The sequence below is a fragment of the Ictidomys tridecemlineatus genome, chromosome 6, assembly GCF_052094955.1.
Source record: "Ictidomys tridecemlineatus isolate mIctTri1 chromosome 6, mIctTri1.hap1, whole genome shotgun sequence".
Taxonomy (NCBI): Eukaryota; Metazoa; Chordata; class Mammalia; order Rodentia; family Sciuridae; genus Ictidomys; species Ictidomys tridecemlineatus.
In genome coordinates, this window is record NC_135482.1 from 113,865,223 (window position 1) to 113,884,789 (window position 19,567).

Here is a 19,567-nt window from a genome sequence, read left to right on the forward strand (position 1 = left end):
TAGCTTGGGATAATGTAAAAAATTTAAATAATTTTTCATAGTTAAATAGTACATATACTCTACTGTGCTAGAATAATTTGTATCTTGAATGTTTAAATCAGAAGATACACTATTAAAAATCAACATATCTAATGACTTATAAAACTATAAAGCAAGTAACAAGGGAAGTTATTTCTGAACTTAAAGCTGAATAATATTCAATTTCATGCTAAGAGAATTTTAATTATTTCTAAAGATACTCAATTATAACAAGACAATGATTCAGTCTTTTCAAAATACTTTCCTTTTAAAAAAAGTGACATTTGATCAACTTTTGGAATAACTGAATTTTCCTTCAAATATAATATAAATTGACACAAGACAACTATTGTTTATAATCTATTAAATAGCAAATAATCCTTAGCTCCTTATGCCAAGGCTTATTAACCATACATTTCCAAATCCCTATATCAAGTAACTGGTTTGTCTTGGTTTAACATACTCTATAATATAGTTCATGAAAAATTAGTTATTATCTTTCAGATCTTGATTTGTTCCCAATTGTCATAAAAAAAGCTTTCAAAATAAAACCATTCAAAATTTGAACATTTGCTACATAATTCAAAAGGGATGATGTACATTCACATTTTTAGAATTCTAAAACATAAATATGAAATATGTGACTCACAACATCCATAAACTTGAACCCAAATAAGAAGTCTTAGTAAACTCACTAATTAGAAAATTACTTTTTTATTAAGCTATTTTTATTCAAATGCATGGAACATGTGTGACATTATAAATCATCTATCTCAGATAAATCTAATGACTAAAATGTTGCATAGAAAGTTAAAATCAGAAACTATTTCAAATACTTTCAGAATTTAGAAAAAATTCAACTTATTAAACCATAATTAGTTTATCTGTCAATGAATAGAATCTCGTCTTAAAGAAAAATGCCACAACTCCCAGATTTGTTCTGTTTCTACAATAAATAAAAACATGTGTATTTTTGCAAGCATAGATAAACAGCCACCATGTTTCTCAATCTCCAAGTTCCTTTTTCTATCATCATTTTGAAAAATGTTTTCTGAAAATATAAATGCAATAGAATTTCAGTAGAGACTACCCATATATTGAAAATATTCATATTATCTGTTGCTATCCAAGGGTATTGCAAACAAAAGCCTCTGGTAGAGTTACATTAATATCAAACACACACACACATACACACACGCACACACACACTACTAACCCTAGCATATTTTACAAGGAAAGTAACTTTGGCTTATTAACTGAATACTTAAAATAATAAAAATTATTATTATTTTAAAATAAATTCATGAACCATAAGAAATACTGATGTTAATACAAATAAATTAATTCTCATTTATAATTTAGATTGCTTATTTAGAATAAGCATTATTATGAAAACTATACCCTTCAAACATTCAGGAAGATCAAGTACTTTTCATTCACCAATTTTATATTTCCTGCTGTAAATTATTGTTGCAATAACATTAAAGAATTTTAAATAGTTTTAATTAAAATTATTGGCTAGTTATGAAAATTTGATAGCTGGACTTATTTGACAATATGGTTAATCTTGTCTTTTAGTATTTATCATGTTAATTTAAATTATATTTCCTTAGAAATATAATTTTTCCCATTTATGCAGAGTTTGAAATAGAATTAAATAGTTTTTAAGAAGGACTAGAGAAAAAATTTCATTGTTTTATTAAAAACAACAACAGTAACAGTGTGATATATGTTGTATTGTAAAAAGAAGAAACAGTGGATACAAAAATTTTAATTCTACTTTATAATTTATCAATTAAAGTGAAGAATACATTAAAAATATACATTTTTCACCTGAAACATTAACACTACAAAACAATCACTTGTGATTTTTCTCCCCCTAGAACTCTTTAATACCACAGGCTATGTTCCAATTACTGTATGGGTTAGTATGGTTTGTGATATAAGAAAAACCCCCTCCTGAGGTCATAAAATAGTAACATATACAGCATTGTGGCTGCATTAAATTTAAAGCAAAGGAAAAAATGACCTAAAACAACCACTTGCTAATTTCTAAATCTGTATTTTTAGCTGCACACAGAAAACATGATTCAATAAGGAGAATGTGGGAAAACTAACTACAAAAGTAACATTGTCTAAACATCTATACTCCCATCATTTTTTCAATGATCAAATTAGCTCTACAGTTTTCCTTCTGCATAACAATCCATCCCAATGGAATGACTTAAAACAATAACCTTTGGTTCATAATTCTGTGGATCTGCCAGTACTGGGCTCAACTAGGTAATTCTCTGAATCTCAGTTGCTTGGGGTCACTCAAATGTCTGCAGGCAAGAGTTAGCTGTGTTTGTAAGGGATGGCTGGTTGTTGGCTATAGAGTCAAAATAGATGGGGCTATGAGTATCTCATCTTCTTTCAGGATCAAACACGTTCTTCACATGGTAGCTGGACAGATTTCTCATAAAGAACTCAAAAAATTTAACATTAAAAAAACAAACAACCTGATCAATAAATGAGCTAAGGAGCTGAGCAGAAACTTCTCAGAAGAAGATATACAATCAACAAATAAATGAAAAAATGTACAACATCTCTAATAATTACAGAAATGCAGATCAAAACTATCTTAGATTTCATCTCACTCAGTCAGAATGGCAGTTATCAAGAATATAGACAATAAATATTGGCTAAAATGTGGGGGAAAAGGCACACTCATTCATTGCTAGTGGGACTGCAAATTTGTGCAACCAATCTGGAAAGCAGTATGGAGATTCCTTATAAAACTTGGAATAAAACCACCATTTGACTTAAAATCAGCATATTATAGTAATGCAGCCACATCAATTTTTATTCACAATTGGGGCTGGGGATGTGGCTCAAGCGGTAGCGCGCTCATCTGGCATGCGTGCGGCCGGGTTTGATCCTCAGCACCACATACCAACAAAGATGTTGTGTCCGCCGAGAACTAAAAACTAAAAAATGTTGGAAATTCTCTCTCTCTCTCTCTCCTCTCCTCTCACTCTCTCTTTAAAAAAAAAGAAAAAAAGAAAAAAAAATTTTATTCACAATAGCTAAACTGTGGAATCAAAATAGATTCCCTTCAGTAGATGAATGGATTAAGAATCTGTGGTATATATACACAATCAAATATTATTCAGCATTAAAATAAAATAAAATTATGGCATTTGCAGGTAAAAGTTGGAGAATATCATGCTAAGTAAGCCAATCCCAAAAAAACAATGGCTGAATGTTCTCTCTGATAAGTGGATGCTCATTCAAATGGAGGGGCCATGCGAAAAATGGAGGATCTTTAATGGAAAAATGAGGAAGGAGGTATGGAGAAGGAATGTGGGGATAGGAAAGATGGTGAAATGAGATAGACATCATTACCTAGTACATGTATAACTGCACATATGGTGCTAAGCTATATCGTGTACAACCATAGAAATGTAAAGTTGTGCTGCAATTGTGAACAATGAATCAAAATGCATTCTGCTGTCATATAAACCTAATTAAAATAAATTTTTAAAAAGAGATTCTTGAACATGAGGCTTTCAAGGCCTATTCTTGGAACTGTCAAAACGGTCACAGTATTGCTTCTGCCACATTCTCTTGTACAAAACAAGTTATGCCAACTGAGATTCAAGGAGGAGAGACTGTTGCATGATAAGAAAATCTGATATTTCATATTGCACTGGGTATGATTATAACCACAGGATCTTATGTTGCCAATTGTATGCAAACTACTATCGTAGATTATGTACATTAACCATCCCATAAAGACTGTAGTAACTGGATGGGCTAATAGTTGCAAAAAGAAGTGAATAAGAGGATAATTTGATGATGAAGAGAATTAATGCAACTCTCCTCAGAAATTTAGAATCATTTAGTTATCAGGGTCCAAGTTAGAAATGTTGATAATATTTTATGATTGTGTTTACTTATGGAGATAAACTTTTGACTGAATTATTTGTTTGCTTTTTAATCTTTTTTATGTACTAATTTCTGAGTTTCAATTTTCTGAATTGATAAATAACCCAGTTATTACAGGAAATTCTAGATTTTTATCTCATTTTTTTAATAAAAGTTTCAAACTTCTCCATTTCACAGTAATTTTAATTTCATAGTAATTGATCTCATTGAATTGTTTTCAGGCCAACCTTATTAAAATGAAATCCTAAAATTCATAATAAAATTTTAAAATATTTATATGTGTATATATATATATATATATATATATACATATATATATATGTGTGTGTGTGTGTGTGTGTGTGTGTGTGCATGTGTGTGTGTGAGTGTGTATGATTAACTGGTATCAAATGTAACAAACCTAACCTTTAAATAAGTTCTCACAATAGTTTTAACATATATTTCTTTCTTTTATCTTAAAATAAGAATTATTTAATAATCTTTTATATAATGAATTACAGCTTTATTTTTACTAATGCATTTTTAAATGAGGAAAATTGATAATGAACTTTCAAAAAAAAAACAAAAAAATGGAAATCATCCCAAATTAAACACCTGCCCATATGCATCTCAAAGAAAAAGCACAGTTCTTTATGGTCAATAGCAATGCAGATATTTCAATGTGTAATTCTCAGATAAGCTTCTGAAATTTTACCATATATTTGACAACATTTACCATATATAGCAAATACATATTCAAATGCTAATGTGAAATGCATTCATTTAGAATGCATTCAGTATATAGCTTGATTTTGGCTTGCTTTCTACTTTGGTAGGTCCATGTGTTAATTTAGGTTCAGTCTCCTAATTGTGCCTGCTGTTAGCATATCAGTACAAAAAGATCAATGCTAGGTTACTGTTCAATCACAGACAAGGTGTAAGGTTTTATAGTCCCTTTGCTTGCTTCACTGTGTGACACTATTAAAATTTCCACAGAGCAGCATTATACAGAGCTCAATCAGAAAAAGAGGAATGCCCCTTTGAGGGAGTTAGCTCATTTTCGTTTTATTGGCTGTAATGTGCGTGGTGCCAAGCCACTGGTTTCATCATCATTGCTTTATAGAGAAAAACCCATCTACGTAGACATAGAAATTAAAATGCAACTGTATATTTTCAATTATTTTTACTCATTAATAAAATTTTTTCACTACTTTTTGTAAAAATTTTAATTAGGTTTTGAGGTAAAAATTTTTGTCTTATTTCATTGTACTAGTGCTTCATACCTACCCTCTATGTCTTGTAAATGGAAGGCATAGAAAAATTCAATATCACAAATTATCTTCAAATGAATTCATTTAAATGTAATGAAAATTAAGGATAACAAAACTATTCACTGTTACTTTAAGCAGATATTAGATATTATCTGTCTTACAGTCTATTAATATAACTACATTATCTGTAATATATAATATAGATATATTTACTATACTTACACTAGTCTATTATAAATAACATTTAATACTGTGTATATAATATGCAGTATACTATATTACTGTAGGAATATTATTAATATTTTGTGTTATAGAATATTAATATATAGTAATATTATATATTGCAGTTTATATTCAGCATATGCTCATTATTTTGTTCCCCTCCTATGGTTAAAGACTCATGACTTTATTAAAAGTGGAATCTTCTGTCTAATTAATGCAATAATATATTTCATTTACAATATATGTCCAATTCAATATCTTACTCCTTGATGACCATAGGAAAGCTCTTGAGTTTATATAAGTGAAGAAAATGGTTGGACCATTACATTAGACCAACCTGAAAATATCTACACAAGCAAGTGAACCTGTAAACAATCATTGTGTTTGAGTGTATTTGTGTGTATATGTATATAAGTTTTGCTTCCAAAAAACTTACAAAAGTAGAGAGTTAATAGTCTTTTTACATATGAGGATTCTTATATTTAAATATATGATTTATCAAATCATCCAGAAAAAAATAGAAACTTTCCTTCATCATTTTTAGCCAAACTCTTTACTCAGTCTCAAAGCAACATTTTGAAGGGTTTTGTTGTTGTGGTTGTTGTTTATTTGCTTGTTTGTTGTCAAAGCCATTAGTGATATGCTTTTGGAACAGGCCTGGAATAACTTCAGCATAGAACATCAAATTTACTTTTCGTTTCTTTTGTTTTTTTTTTTTAAAGCTCGAGCAAGCGTTATTTTTATAGATGGACACAACACAATGCCATTATTTTTATATGATGCTGAGACCGAGCCCGGATCCCGCCCGTCCTAGGTGAGCGCTCTACCACTGAGCCACAATTCCAGCCATCAAATTGACTTTTTAATGACACGTGAGTAAAATAAATACAATATTTATTATTTTAGTTAATATAAACTATGATAATCAGTATTTTAAATATTTTCTCAAGCAGAAAATGGTTTTCTAAAACATCTCAGAAACACAGGAAATTCAAAGTCGAAATAAACTACAAAGAATATCTAATTGAATTTCACATTCATTCTACGATTCCCTTATATATGATTCCTAAGAGTCTGCTTTTAAAAATCATCTGGTTGGGAGCACAGCAGGATGGAGAACTCTTGGTAAAAAGATAAAAAAAATTCAATTAGATGGAAGAAATAATTTCAAGAGATCTATTGTATATCCTGATGACTATATTTAATAACAATGTTTTATATTCTTAAAAAGTGACCTGAGTAGATTTTGTGTTCTCTCCACAAAAAAAATTGATAAAATGTGAGATATTGCATGAGTTAATTTGCTAAATAAGCTCACTGTAGCTATGTTTCTTACTTGTAAGCATATTTCAAGATTACATGCTTGCAAGATAAATGTATACAATTCTTATTTATCAATTAAAAATAAATTAATTCAAGAAAATTATCCAGAAACAGTTCATTGCTTCATCAGAAAGACAATGATACCTTGTTTTAGAGATCTTACACTGAACAAAATTCTTTCTCATGTTAAACATAAACTGTCATTATTATTTCTGCCCTATAAAACTCAAGAGTATTTTATTCCCTTTAAATATGAACTTTCCAAATGTTTTATGATAACAATATTAACAACATCATTAATAACTTCAATTTTTATTCAAGTGCTCACTGTGTTCCAGGAATGGCTCTTTGAACTTTGCACGTCTTTTTTAACACTAAAAATTAGCCTAAATATAGAACCACCAGTGCTCATTTACAAATGTGGGATAGTGGGGGAAAAAGGATATTGAAGATCTTCACTAAAGGTTAAGTAACTTGCCCAGTACTTCTAAATCAAATTCAAGAAACCAGGTTTAATATTATGGAGACTAAGTATTGTGCTCTAATAATACAACACTCATAGTGTTTTTAAATCTTTCCTTCCCAAATGAGTGTATTTCTTTCAACCTATTTTCATATATCAAGAATTAGAATATCTTCACTATCATTTGTATTATCCTAAGAGTAAGCTAATTTTTCAGAATCGAAAAGGATGGATGTGGTATAATCAGGGCAGAGCCTTGAAGGTTGATTTCTCACTTTATCTAAGGACCATGCTAATACTGATGTAGTTTAAGCTGGCACAGCTTGGAGTTCAGATTGTTGGCTCAAATGGAGGGAAAAAAAACAATGCATGTTCAAGACTCATTCACACAAATTTTTGCCAATCAAATCTCCCTAAATTAATTAGTAGTTAATTATTAGAATTATATACAAAGCTATATATTTTTTATTCATTTGATTCTATCCTATTCAATTTCTCAAAAGTCTTTTAGTCTCTATTTCTTTCCTTACGCATATTAACTATCTTTGTATTTTACACACACACACACACACACACACACACACACACACATATATATGGTTTATCCTTTATATATTTATACACACACAAACACACATATATATAGTCTATCCTTTGGTAATTATCAAATAATTTCTTTTCATTAATATTTCTTTCTTGAACTAAAGCAACATTTTTAGTTATCTGAAATATTATATTTAATCCTCATAAAGGCATGAAGCAAAGCTTAATAAAATGTAAAATAATTTTGAAAATTCATCTGACTATCAAATATTCACTTTTTCTTTATGTTACAAAGGATTTGCTTACTTGGAAAGGCCTCACTTCCTTCCTGACTTATTTACCTGTGCTTTTCCAATTTATTAGATTTCTAGACTAAGAAAAAAAATATTCCTTGGGGAAATAAATGTATTTTATCCTTAATGTAGGAAACTTTATTCTCACATATAGAAACCAGTATAAAAGAGGATAAAGTCACCATGATTGAAGAAATTTTACTAGTTTTGTGGCCTATAAATTCCCTGTATAATAATTATTCCCTGTATAATTTCCATTGGCATAGTCATTTTTCTTTAGTCACTTGATTCTTTGGTTGCTTCTGTGGTTCTCTTCTGGGATTATTTCTAAACGCTGATAAGAAACTTAAAGTAATACAAAAACAATTTAAAATAATAAGTACCTTTATTCAGTTAGCATTGTGTTCCCAAAGTTTTCCCATAATACTTTCAGAAAACACATTTATCTTGTACCAGTGATAATTCTTGGTAATCATTGATTAGGTAAAGAAAGAAATCAAATACACTACAGGAAAACTTAGAATTGTTCAGGAAGACAGAGCTTTTATAAGACATGAGCCTGGAGCATAGAAATTTCTCATCTGGTATAGAAGACTGAAAGATAAGTGAAAATACAAGTTTTAAATTAATGTATGCCAAGAACAATATATTCTTTGGTAGAAACTAACCTTTTAATAATATAATTAAGAATTCAACAATGCCTCTGTATGTAATTCGCAGTTCCAAATGACTACAGCTCTGATTGTGACCTTTCAAAACCCCATTAAGCTATGTAAATACAGTACAAAGAAATGTGTACTGTACATAAACAGTATTTTAATGTCAACTAGACAAGGACACATTGCCTCGCTCTTGTTCCCAGTGCTTATATAGTCACTGCTGAGGTGTTAATACATCCATACTATTGATTTGTAAATGACAGATGTACCATGGGACTCATGTTGTAGCCTTTCTGTTAAATGTGTGGTTTGAGAGTAAACCTTACTAGTATTATTCTGATATTTATGGCAGATGTTACAAACACATTTAGTGGTTCAATGAAAATAACAGTAATCAAAGTATTTTAAAAGGAGAGAAAAGAAAATGTCCAAGAATTCACATTAAATAATCATAAAATTCTAGTAAGACAGAGTTTGATTAGCCTGCTAGGAATGATATTCATTGTAGAAAATATAAATTACCTAAGTTCCATCCACCCACTGAATATTTCCCTTTGCCTTTTTGTGTATATGTTAATGACCACATATGTACATATGTAGAATCAAAAGAAATCAAGCACTAAACATGACTAGAACCTATTTTTTCAATTAATTTTTTAGATCATATTTCAACTTCCAGAAATGTGTTTCTAAAATATCATCTTGAAGAATAATTAATGTTTTATTTCACATATAAACCAAATAAAACTCACTCGCTCCTTCCTTGCTGAAGACTTAGTTAAGTGATGAATTCAAAAGAGATGAAACCTCATGGTTGTAACAGCTGTGAACTGTAGGATCAAAGAGCTGTCATATTCTAATTCTGATGAATGGCTGATTCCTAGTGCATTAGCTGCCATCATCTAGCTGTGTCTTCTCATGGTAGAGGGGTGAAGGATTTAAAGGGCACTAATCCCACTCATGAGGGCTCCACTCTATGTACACAAATCCCCACTTCCTATTATCACATTGGGCATTAGGATCTCAGTATATTAATTTCCTACAGGCAGGGGATAAACATTTAGTCCATATCACTGTGCAGCAAATTACATTAAATATAATAACTAAAAAGAACATACTTAGTTACAGTAAGTCATTACTTAGAGTTATTTTGGTCTTTAGCTCAGAATCTCACCAGACTGAAATCCAAATGTTGGCCAAACAGCATTCTCAAATGGAAACTTGACTCAAAACGAATTTGCTTCTAATCTATCTAGGGTTCTGGTAAAATTTCTTTCCTAATAGCTACAGGACCCAGACTTATAATGGCTATAAGATGTAGGTTACTCTGAGGTCTCATAGTCTCTGCATTATTCCTCGAGACATGATCCTCATAGATAGTTCAAAACATGGCAGCTCACGTCTTCAACTTTAGTGCCAAGAGAAGTATATCTTGCTGACTTCTTTGTATGCTTCTATGAGACAAAATGCTATGCTTTTCAAGAAATTGATTAATTAGGTCAGCAATGAGTTAATAATACTAGAAGGAAAATCAACCTGAAAATCAATTTTCTGTGCAATAAAAAATAATCAGAAGAGTGGTATGTGGTGATATTCATGGACTTCATGTACATTCACAGGGAAGAGATGTGTATAAGGGATATTGTGTGATATCTCAGAATTCTGCTTACTAAACCAACACAGAAATTACTGAGTAATTCATTCAAATATAGTTAATATCTTACCTAATACCAAAAAAATCATTTATTCAACAATATTTTGATCTAAGGTCATATTATTTTTCTTTATAAATAATGCATATATTTAGTTTAAGATGCTTTAAAATTAAAAAGTTTATGGATTGATATTTAACAGTATAATTGGTATTTTTCACCATGTTAGATTTTCTAATTATTTTGTTATTTTTCAAAATTAACTAACAGATCTGTATGATAAAAAAAAATCAGATAAAGTATGACTTTCACAACCTTGAACTATTTATAATTTACTCAAATATATTTTGTGACCTACATGTTTCATAAATATTATGTAAATATATGGGGGGAATGGAATTTATTCTATACAAAAATATTGAGTGAATTCATTACAATAAACCACCAAATTTTCCAGTTATAAATACCTGAGCTTAGCCAACACCAAATAACTGATTGTTTTTTCTGCAAGAAATTATCTCCCATATACTATATAAAATAATTTACTAAAAGAAAGAAAAAATATATAACTTTTTAGTTACATGTCTAGCTGATGACCTGTCTTACTAACAGCGCTGAGTGTCCATTTATTTCAGCAGTTCAGGAATTCTGAAAAGGATCGGAAAGTCTAAAAGAATTTTTCACATTCTCACATAGAATGCAATAGAGACAAGTGATGCTGTCTCTGCAGTATGCACTAGAAAGTGCTCGGTAATATCTTGTGTCAAGTCTGGATTACTATAGTTCTGTAGATAAAATGACCCTCTGAAATGCGATGGCTCTGAATCATCTACACATTAGAATTATTACTTAATAAATTATGAATGACATACAAAGCATAAAATTGTGCTAGTGTTTAAAATGTGAAAATGAAGCTTCCCAACTAACAACTAGGGAGTTGAAGAGTAAACTCCATAAAATTATAAATGAGATTACAGACAATTTCTACTTGCAGTTTTAAAGTTAAATATCTTTATGCTTAGTGAATTAAAGCAAATCCTGATTTGAGAGTCCATATGCTGATGATTTATAAGAAAATGGTATTGGGAAAACCAATAAAATCATAGGGGAAGAAGAAGGATAAGGAGGTGATCAAGCAGACAAGTCATCCGAGACCAAGTGCCAGAGCAGCAGCTTCAACATGACTGTGCACACATACTATGGAATGCAGATTATGCCTGACAGCTGTCCAGAGCTGGGATGGTGAGGGGGCTGGGTCTTGCATACTTGGGCATCCAACACACACCAGTTAAGCAGCATCATTTAGGAGGTAAAGAAGTTTCCAAAATGTAAGGCAGTTGTTATAGTCAGCTTTTTCACTACTGTGACTTAAAGATCTGACTAGAACAATTGTAGAGCAGGCAAAGTTTATTTGAGGGCTCACAGTTTCAGAGGTCTGAGTCCATAGAAGGCTGGACATTCCTCAGGGCTGGAGATGAAGCAGAACATAATGACAGAAGACGGTGGCAGAGGGAAGCACCTTGCATGATGATCTGAAAGCAGGAAAGAGAAAAAAATATGCTTTCCAGATACAAAATGCATATCCTATACCCATACCTCCAGTGAACCACTTCCTCCAGCCACACCCAACCTGTTTCCAGTTACCACTTATTTAATCTCATCAGGAATTAATTCACTGATTTGCTTACGGCTGTAACTCAATCATTTCTCCTCTAAACCTTCTTGCACTGTCTCTCACGTAAGCTTTTAGGGAACACCACATATCCAAATCATAACAACAGTCTTCCAGAAAGGTCTCAAGGTACTGAAAGCAAAAGCATTTTGAAATTAGTATGGAGGATGTTATTGATAACAACACAAGACTTTCATCAGGCTGCCCCCAACGGCTTCCTGGTAATTTATGTTATATCCTCAGCCCTCCCAGCAAAAAAAGAATATAAGTAAACTCTGGTTCATTTTGACATCCAGAGCAAATTTGAAAAGGATGGGAGTCTGAAAAGGTATATTCTGCAGTCAGAAGGAACAAATTGTGTGTAGGAATGGCTCATTTACCTTAGCTGAAAGAAAAGTTCTATCTAATTTAGAAAATTTTTAAAATTATTTGGGAATTTACTTTTTCCTCTATTTCCTTTTAGTTATCAAACTCTCCATCCAGTCAACGAGAATATTCTGTATTCTTTGCCTCAGGGAATAGCTATAATTTCAGATAGCAGATAATAAGAATATTTTCCCCTCATTTAAGTCTCCATATGTAGGGAGGGAAAACACTTGACTGAGAATAAGAAAATGACCACCCACAAAATAGCATGAATAAAGTATTGAATAAATGGGTAGATGACAGATACTGAACTATTTGTTTGGTTTTATAAATTATTTATTGATTTATTGGTAGTGAGGATTTAACCCAGAGCATTTTACAACTGAGCCATATCCTCAGTCCTTTTTATGTTTTATTTTGAGACAGGATCTTGCTGTTGCATAGGGCCTTCTGTGCTAAACTGCCGAGGCTGGATTTGAACTCATGATCTTCCTGTGTCAGGTTTCTGAGCTGCTGGAATTTCAGGTATGTGTCACTGCACCTCACACTGTCTCAACTGCTTTTTTTAAAAAAAAACTTTATTAATGGACAGAACATATTTGAAAAGCATCTCAGGAATATAATATTATCTTTTGTGGGTTTGAGTTCCTAAAATTCCTAGCCATGATAAATTTTAGATGAAAATGACTGACAGTATTTTGTTTGCTACCTTTTTCAGAATTATATTTTTTTTCACATACAAATTCAAAATACACACAAATACACATATATATTTAAACTTTGTACCTAATGGAGAAAACAATAATTTCAAGCCCACATGAAATATGATCACAAATTGGCCATAAATATTATGTCTTCAACAAATTTCAAACACTTGTCATAGAGGTTATATTCTATAACTATTGTGAAATAAAGTCAGTAGTGTGATAGTTAATTTTAATGTGCTACTGCACTGGGTCATGGGGTGTCCACATATTTGGTCAAACATTATTCCAGCTGTGTTTGTAAGAGTGTTTCTGGATGGCACTAACATTTAATTAAATAAGTAGACTGATTTTTGTATCCAATGTAGGTCAGCTCTTTGAATCAGTAGAAGGCTTGAGTAGAACACAAAGACTGACCTGCCATGAAAAAAGGAGGACAGCCTCTAAGCAAGGACTTCAGCTTCTTCCTGGGTCTCAAGCCTGCTGACCTTTGAATAAAAACCAATAAGCTCTTCTGGGTCTGATGTTTATAAGTCACCCTACAGACCTTGGATCCTGATAGTCCATAATTGCATGACATATTTGTAGGACACACACACAATACATGCACACATGCACATTTAACAAAGAAAGATACATATCAAAGAAATTCTTTATTCAAAGAAGCAATAGTAGAAACTAAAATACTTAGGACTAAATGACACAGGCAATATATATCAAATTTTGTGAAATAACTGAAAAATTCCTCTCTACCCCTAGCAATCACAATTTATCATGTTTAATAAACAGAATTTTTGGTTTCCATTTTATTGGCATTTGAAGCATTTTAAAGATCTTCTCAATAAGTGAATTTCTTTCTAATTTCCTTTGCTTTATTTGAAAAGGCCATTATTAGTTGACTATGCTCCCAGGCTACCTTTTACCACTATATTGTAGCACCTATGCCAAAGGATTGAATATATACTCTATTTTTATGTTTCATTTTTTAATATTTTTGTCACTGCATTATAAATGTACATAATGGTGGGATTCTTTATTACATATTCATAAATGCACACAATATTAAAATAGAATTTGTCCAATATCATTTCCTAGTGTTTCCCCTTTACTTTGTTTCTATTTCTCACTGAAGTATGAGTTTGATGAATGGAAAAATTGAGGTTATGAATTATTCAATTTCTTTATCATAGTACATACAACTAAATAAAAAATTGGAATTAAATTGATGTAGCTGTTTTATAATTCTAAATATAAAACAATATTTTTAAGTTTGTACTGTGTAAAATGTGATAAAATCAGTATCAATTTAGGTCTTTACTTGGTTATATTTCAAAAGAAAATGATGACAAATTAATTAAATACATATCCAATTTAGATGTTGATGATAAAACAGAATAAATTCATAGAAAGAAGAAAAGGTAGTAAATAGGAATGGAAAAAAGATCTAGAATCAGGGATAAAGTCAAGTCAAAAGTTTCATATTTGAAATAGTAAAGTTTGCTGAAGGAAATAAGTATTAAGTAACCAATTAAAAAATATCTAGGAAAACAAAAGAGGACACAGGGAGAGGATACAGGATACAAATATAGAAAATGGCCTGAAGAATATAATGCCAATTCAATTGAATGGTTAAATAAAGTTAGCATATTTTTAGGAAATTAAAACTTTTAAAATTGACTTAATGCTGTTAAGAAAACTAAGGCATCAATCACACACACACACACACACACACACACACACACACAGACACAGACACATTGCAAGAAGGATCACAGTTTTAGGGCAGGATTTTATGAAACTTTCTAAAAACTTATCATTTCATCCTTATGTAATGTATTCCAGAAAATAAAAAGCAAACATTCCTACAGTTTTTATACTGAAAGAAAATTAGACAAGGGCAGTAAAAAATAAACATCAAACCATAAACATAGCTAGAAACATTGCTAGAAAATATAGCTAGAAAAAATTTTCTTAAAGTGATAATAGTTTGCTATGAAAACCTTTTAGCAAATGTTAGTAAGTTTGTTTGTTTTTGTTTGTTTGTTTGTGGGGGCAATGGTAATTGAATCCAGAGACACTACTACCACTGAGCTACATTATCAGACATATATACTTATTTATATTTTGAGACAGGGCTTCACTAAGTTGCTGAGCATCTCATTAAATTGCTAAGGTGGCCTTGAACTTGTGATCCTCTTGCCTCAGCCTTCCTAGTCACTGGTATTACACACCCACACCATAGCAATGAGGAGTGAATATTCTTCTTAATGGAAAAACATAGTTTTCATTTGAGGCCAGAAACAAGACATATCTATTTATTTATTTACTGATTCATGTGCTGAGCACATACTAAATAAGTCTATACCAGGTATTTTTCTAGGAATATGTGGTAAATAAGTGAATAAAGTGGACAAAGATCCTGGCTTTCAAGGGACTTACATTCTAATAGGGGATAATTGAAAACAAACAATAAATACAATGAATATGCAAGAATATGAAAAGTGACATGGTAAAAAAGAAGAGAAGTTATCAAACTAGGGTAGATGAGGAGTGCAAGGGATGTGGTAGAACAGAGTGGGAACTTCTGCAGTTTAAGAGCTGACAGGCTGTGATTTTACATGCTGAAACACAGCTTTGCTTACTGGCATTTAACCATAGGGGCTTGCAGTGGCTAACAGGTACCTGGAACACAGAACTGCATTAGCAGAAGCAGGAAACAATATAGATTTATCCTTAATGCTCAGTGCAATAAAAGTCACTAAGCTGTATAAGTTGAGTCCCCATGCTGTTAACAAGCTTTTTCTCATATAAGTAATGTAGAATGCACCCTTCAATAGAATTATACCAACTCATTTGCCTCAGTGTACCCAAATTTGCTTATGTGTAAAAGTAAAAACTCTGATGTGCTCTAGGCTCAGTCTTTGGGAATTATCCTTCTGGATCATTATGCCACTAATAAAGTGTTGCTTCTAGATCTCAGTCTCCTGACCCTCATTTCCTACTGGAAGGATGGAGTTAATTGCTGCTGCTGCTGCTGCTGTTGTTGTTGTTGTTTGGGTGCAAGTGGTAGCATTAAAAAGGTGACCAGTTATGCCTCACAGAGAAAGCAGTATTTAGCAAACATATGAATGTTATGAAAGAGTCAACTAAGCAGATATATGCTAAAAATTGTGCTAAGGTAGTATCATGTCTTTATGTTTGAAAAATAGTAAAGAGGACAGAATGACCAAAGGAATATTTTAGTTTGGGTTTTCTGAAACTAATCTCATCACTGAGGGATTGGATAAACACAGAATTTTTAAAGAAGTGATGTGAGGCACAGGCAAGACAAGAGTAAGACAGGGAAAGAATGACCCTTAAGGATGAGAGGATAAGCATTGCCAAAATGGCAACTGCTGCCCAATACTGCTATGGATTAGCTAATGGTACGCATTCACTGCATCTTAATGTTCCCCAGCAAGACAGAAGGAAATGGGAGTATTCGACCATCATTGTTGTCAACTTTTGCATCACTGTGTCCAAAATACTCAACAAGAACAACTTAGAGGAAGATAAGTTTATTTTAGAGGTCTCAGTCCATAGATGGTTGATTCCATTGATCTGAGCTCAAAATGAGGCAGCATACCATGGAAGAAGGGCCCAGAGGAGAAAAGATTCTCAGCTCATGTCAGGGTCTGGAAGTCGAGGAAGAGAAAACAAGACTGGGGGAAGGGGCCACAAGGAAGAAACACCCCTCCAGAGCACATCCTTAATGACCCACCTCCTCTAACAAGGTCCCACCTATCTATAAATACCAGTCAGTTCATTCTATCTAACATGGACTGATTAGGTCACACCTCTCACTATCCAATCATTTCACCTCCCATAATTCCTGCTTTAACACAGGACACCTCATATCCAAACCATATGAGTGACTCCTCATCACATTCACAAAATTCCACTTCTGAGAGGTTAAGAATTACCCTTGAAAAGTTTTATCCCCAGTACTTCTGGGCTCAGCAAGCTCCCCCTCTTCTCAGAGTCAACCCTTGGGCAATGACTTAAGAGTCCAAACATGGAAGGTTTGAAGTGGGACCATGGTAGTAGACATAGGAAATGTCAATCATCATAGCTAGAAGTGAACTTCAAGTCATAAGAACAAGAAGAATGGTTTAAAAAAGGAGAAGGATTAAGGAAATGGAGCACTCTATACCTTGTAATGACTTGGCTTTTACTTTTAAGTTAAATGTGAAACAATTAGAGGGCCATGAAATCATCTCGGTGTGGCATTAGGAACAGGATGTGGATATTGGAGTAGAAGCAAAAGCAGAAGCAGGACAAACTGTTTGGAAGCTATTAAGTCAATTCAGGCAGAAATTAAGATGACTTAGATCAGGGGGTGCTATGCAATTAGTGATGTGTGATCAATTTTGGGTATTTGCTGATGGTGAAGAATTCTTAGGTTTTAAACTGTTCTAGAAGATCTTAATAGTAAGACAAGAAAAACAGATGAACACTTGAAGATTGTCAAGTAAATAAAGCAATTATCTTATGCTGAAGACTTGATTGTGTACATTTAAAAAAGCCAAACATCCTGCAGTATAATTATTAAAACTAACCATAAAGTTTGGCAAGAAGGATGGCTATAAAATTAATATTTTTAAAATAAGTTGTGGGGAGGGGGGATAGTAGGGGATAGGAAAGGTAGCAGAATACAACAATTACTAATTGGGCATTATGTAAAATTGTGGATGTATAACCGATGTGATTCTGCAATCTGCATTTGGGGTAAAATTGGGAGTTCATAACCCACTTCAATCTAATGTATGAAGTATGATATGTTAAGAGCTTTGTAATGTTGTGAACAACCAATAAAAAAATAAAAAATTAAAAAAATTAAAAAATAAAAAAATAAAAAAAATAAGTTGCAGTTTGTACATCAGCAACATTAGAATACATAATTATTTTCAAATACAACATATACATTAGAAATCAAGTGTCTAGGATTACATCTAATAGCAGATGTTGAGGAATGATGAGATGCCAGGAATATGTTCAATAGAAAATATGTAAGACCCATATCAAAAATGTATAACATGATTGTAAACATCAGAGACATACATAAATGAGAAAACTTGTATTCATGAACAAGAACATTACTTTAATGAAGAGACATAGATTTATGAAAAATTAATTTACAAAGTATATTCAGTTGAATTTTATCAAGATTTCAAAATATAGATCCAAGGGTTTGTGAAAGTATAAGAGAGAACAAATAATTATGCTAAACATTTAAAAAAACTGAGGGGAATTCTCTTTGCTGTTATCAAAACACATTTAAAGCTATGATGTTTGAACATGTGGCATTGCATCACAAGATCAAAAACTAAGCAAGTCAATAAGTTAAATATGCCAGAAGCTGACAGAAACATATAATAGTGGAATGTAGGATGAACATGGGATAATCAGTCAGGCAGGAGCAAGAAAAGAGAAAAAGCATCAATACGTGTTGATACCAGGAATAAGTCCATTTCGGAAAAAATTCCTACCTCACACTTATATAGAAAAAATTTCAAATGAATGAAATATTTGATTGTGGAAAGAAAAAAAAACACATTTTATAAATAAAATTTAAAAAAAAATCTTTCTGTTTCAGAGAGAATAAATTCCTAAATAGGAACCCTCAATCCCCAGAAAGGGGTATATTAAATTTAGTTTATCTAAAATAAAAATAATAGTAGTATCTATCTACTAAGACTGTTTTCCCAATTAAATAAAGTAATATTCATTAAGGCTTTATTAGAGGTGTCTAGAATATATCAAATGCAAATGCTGCCATTATCATTAGTAAGATTAGTATTTAAATTTGTGCCTACATTCATATTATTGCCGTTATTAAGTTCAGGTATGTGGATGGGATACTTCCCTCATAAACCATAGTTTAAGCATAAAAGGAAGAAACAGCTTCTTTTGACTTCCTTCTCATTTTGGCAGAACCCAACTTGCGTTCATTCTTATATTACAGACTAAAATATTAATTAGTAGAAGAAGATTAGGGATGTTCCCTTTCCCACCATTTCATATGCCACCAGATACATATATTTTCAACCATAAAGTATTTTTTAAATGTGATATATTTTCTCACTTTGCAAAGAAACATAAATGTTAAGTGACAGTATCAACCCAACTATCTCAGCATTACTTAAAAAGCCAGATTTCCCTAGGCAGAAATAATTTCCAAGACTTTATTTACAAATATGTTTCTACAACAAACTACACCAATAAAGAATTCACGTCTGTGATCTCCCCAGTCTTTAAAAAGGGGTGTTTTACACACCTGTAATCCTGTCTACTCTGAAGGCTGAGGCAGGAAGATGAGAAGTTCAATGCCAGCCTGGGCAATTTAGTAAGACCCTGTCTCAAAATAAAATAAAAAGAGCTGGAAATATAGTTTATCAGTAAAGCATTCTATCCCCAATACCACAAAAAAGGG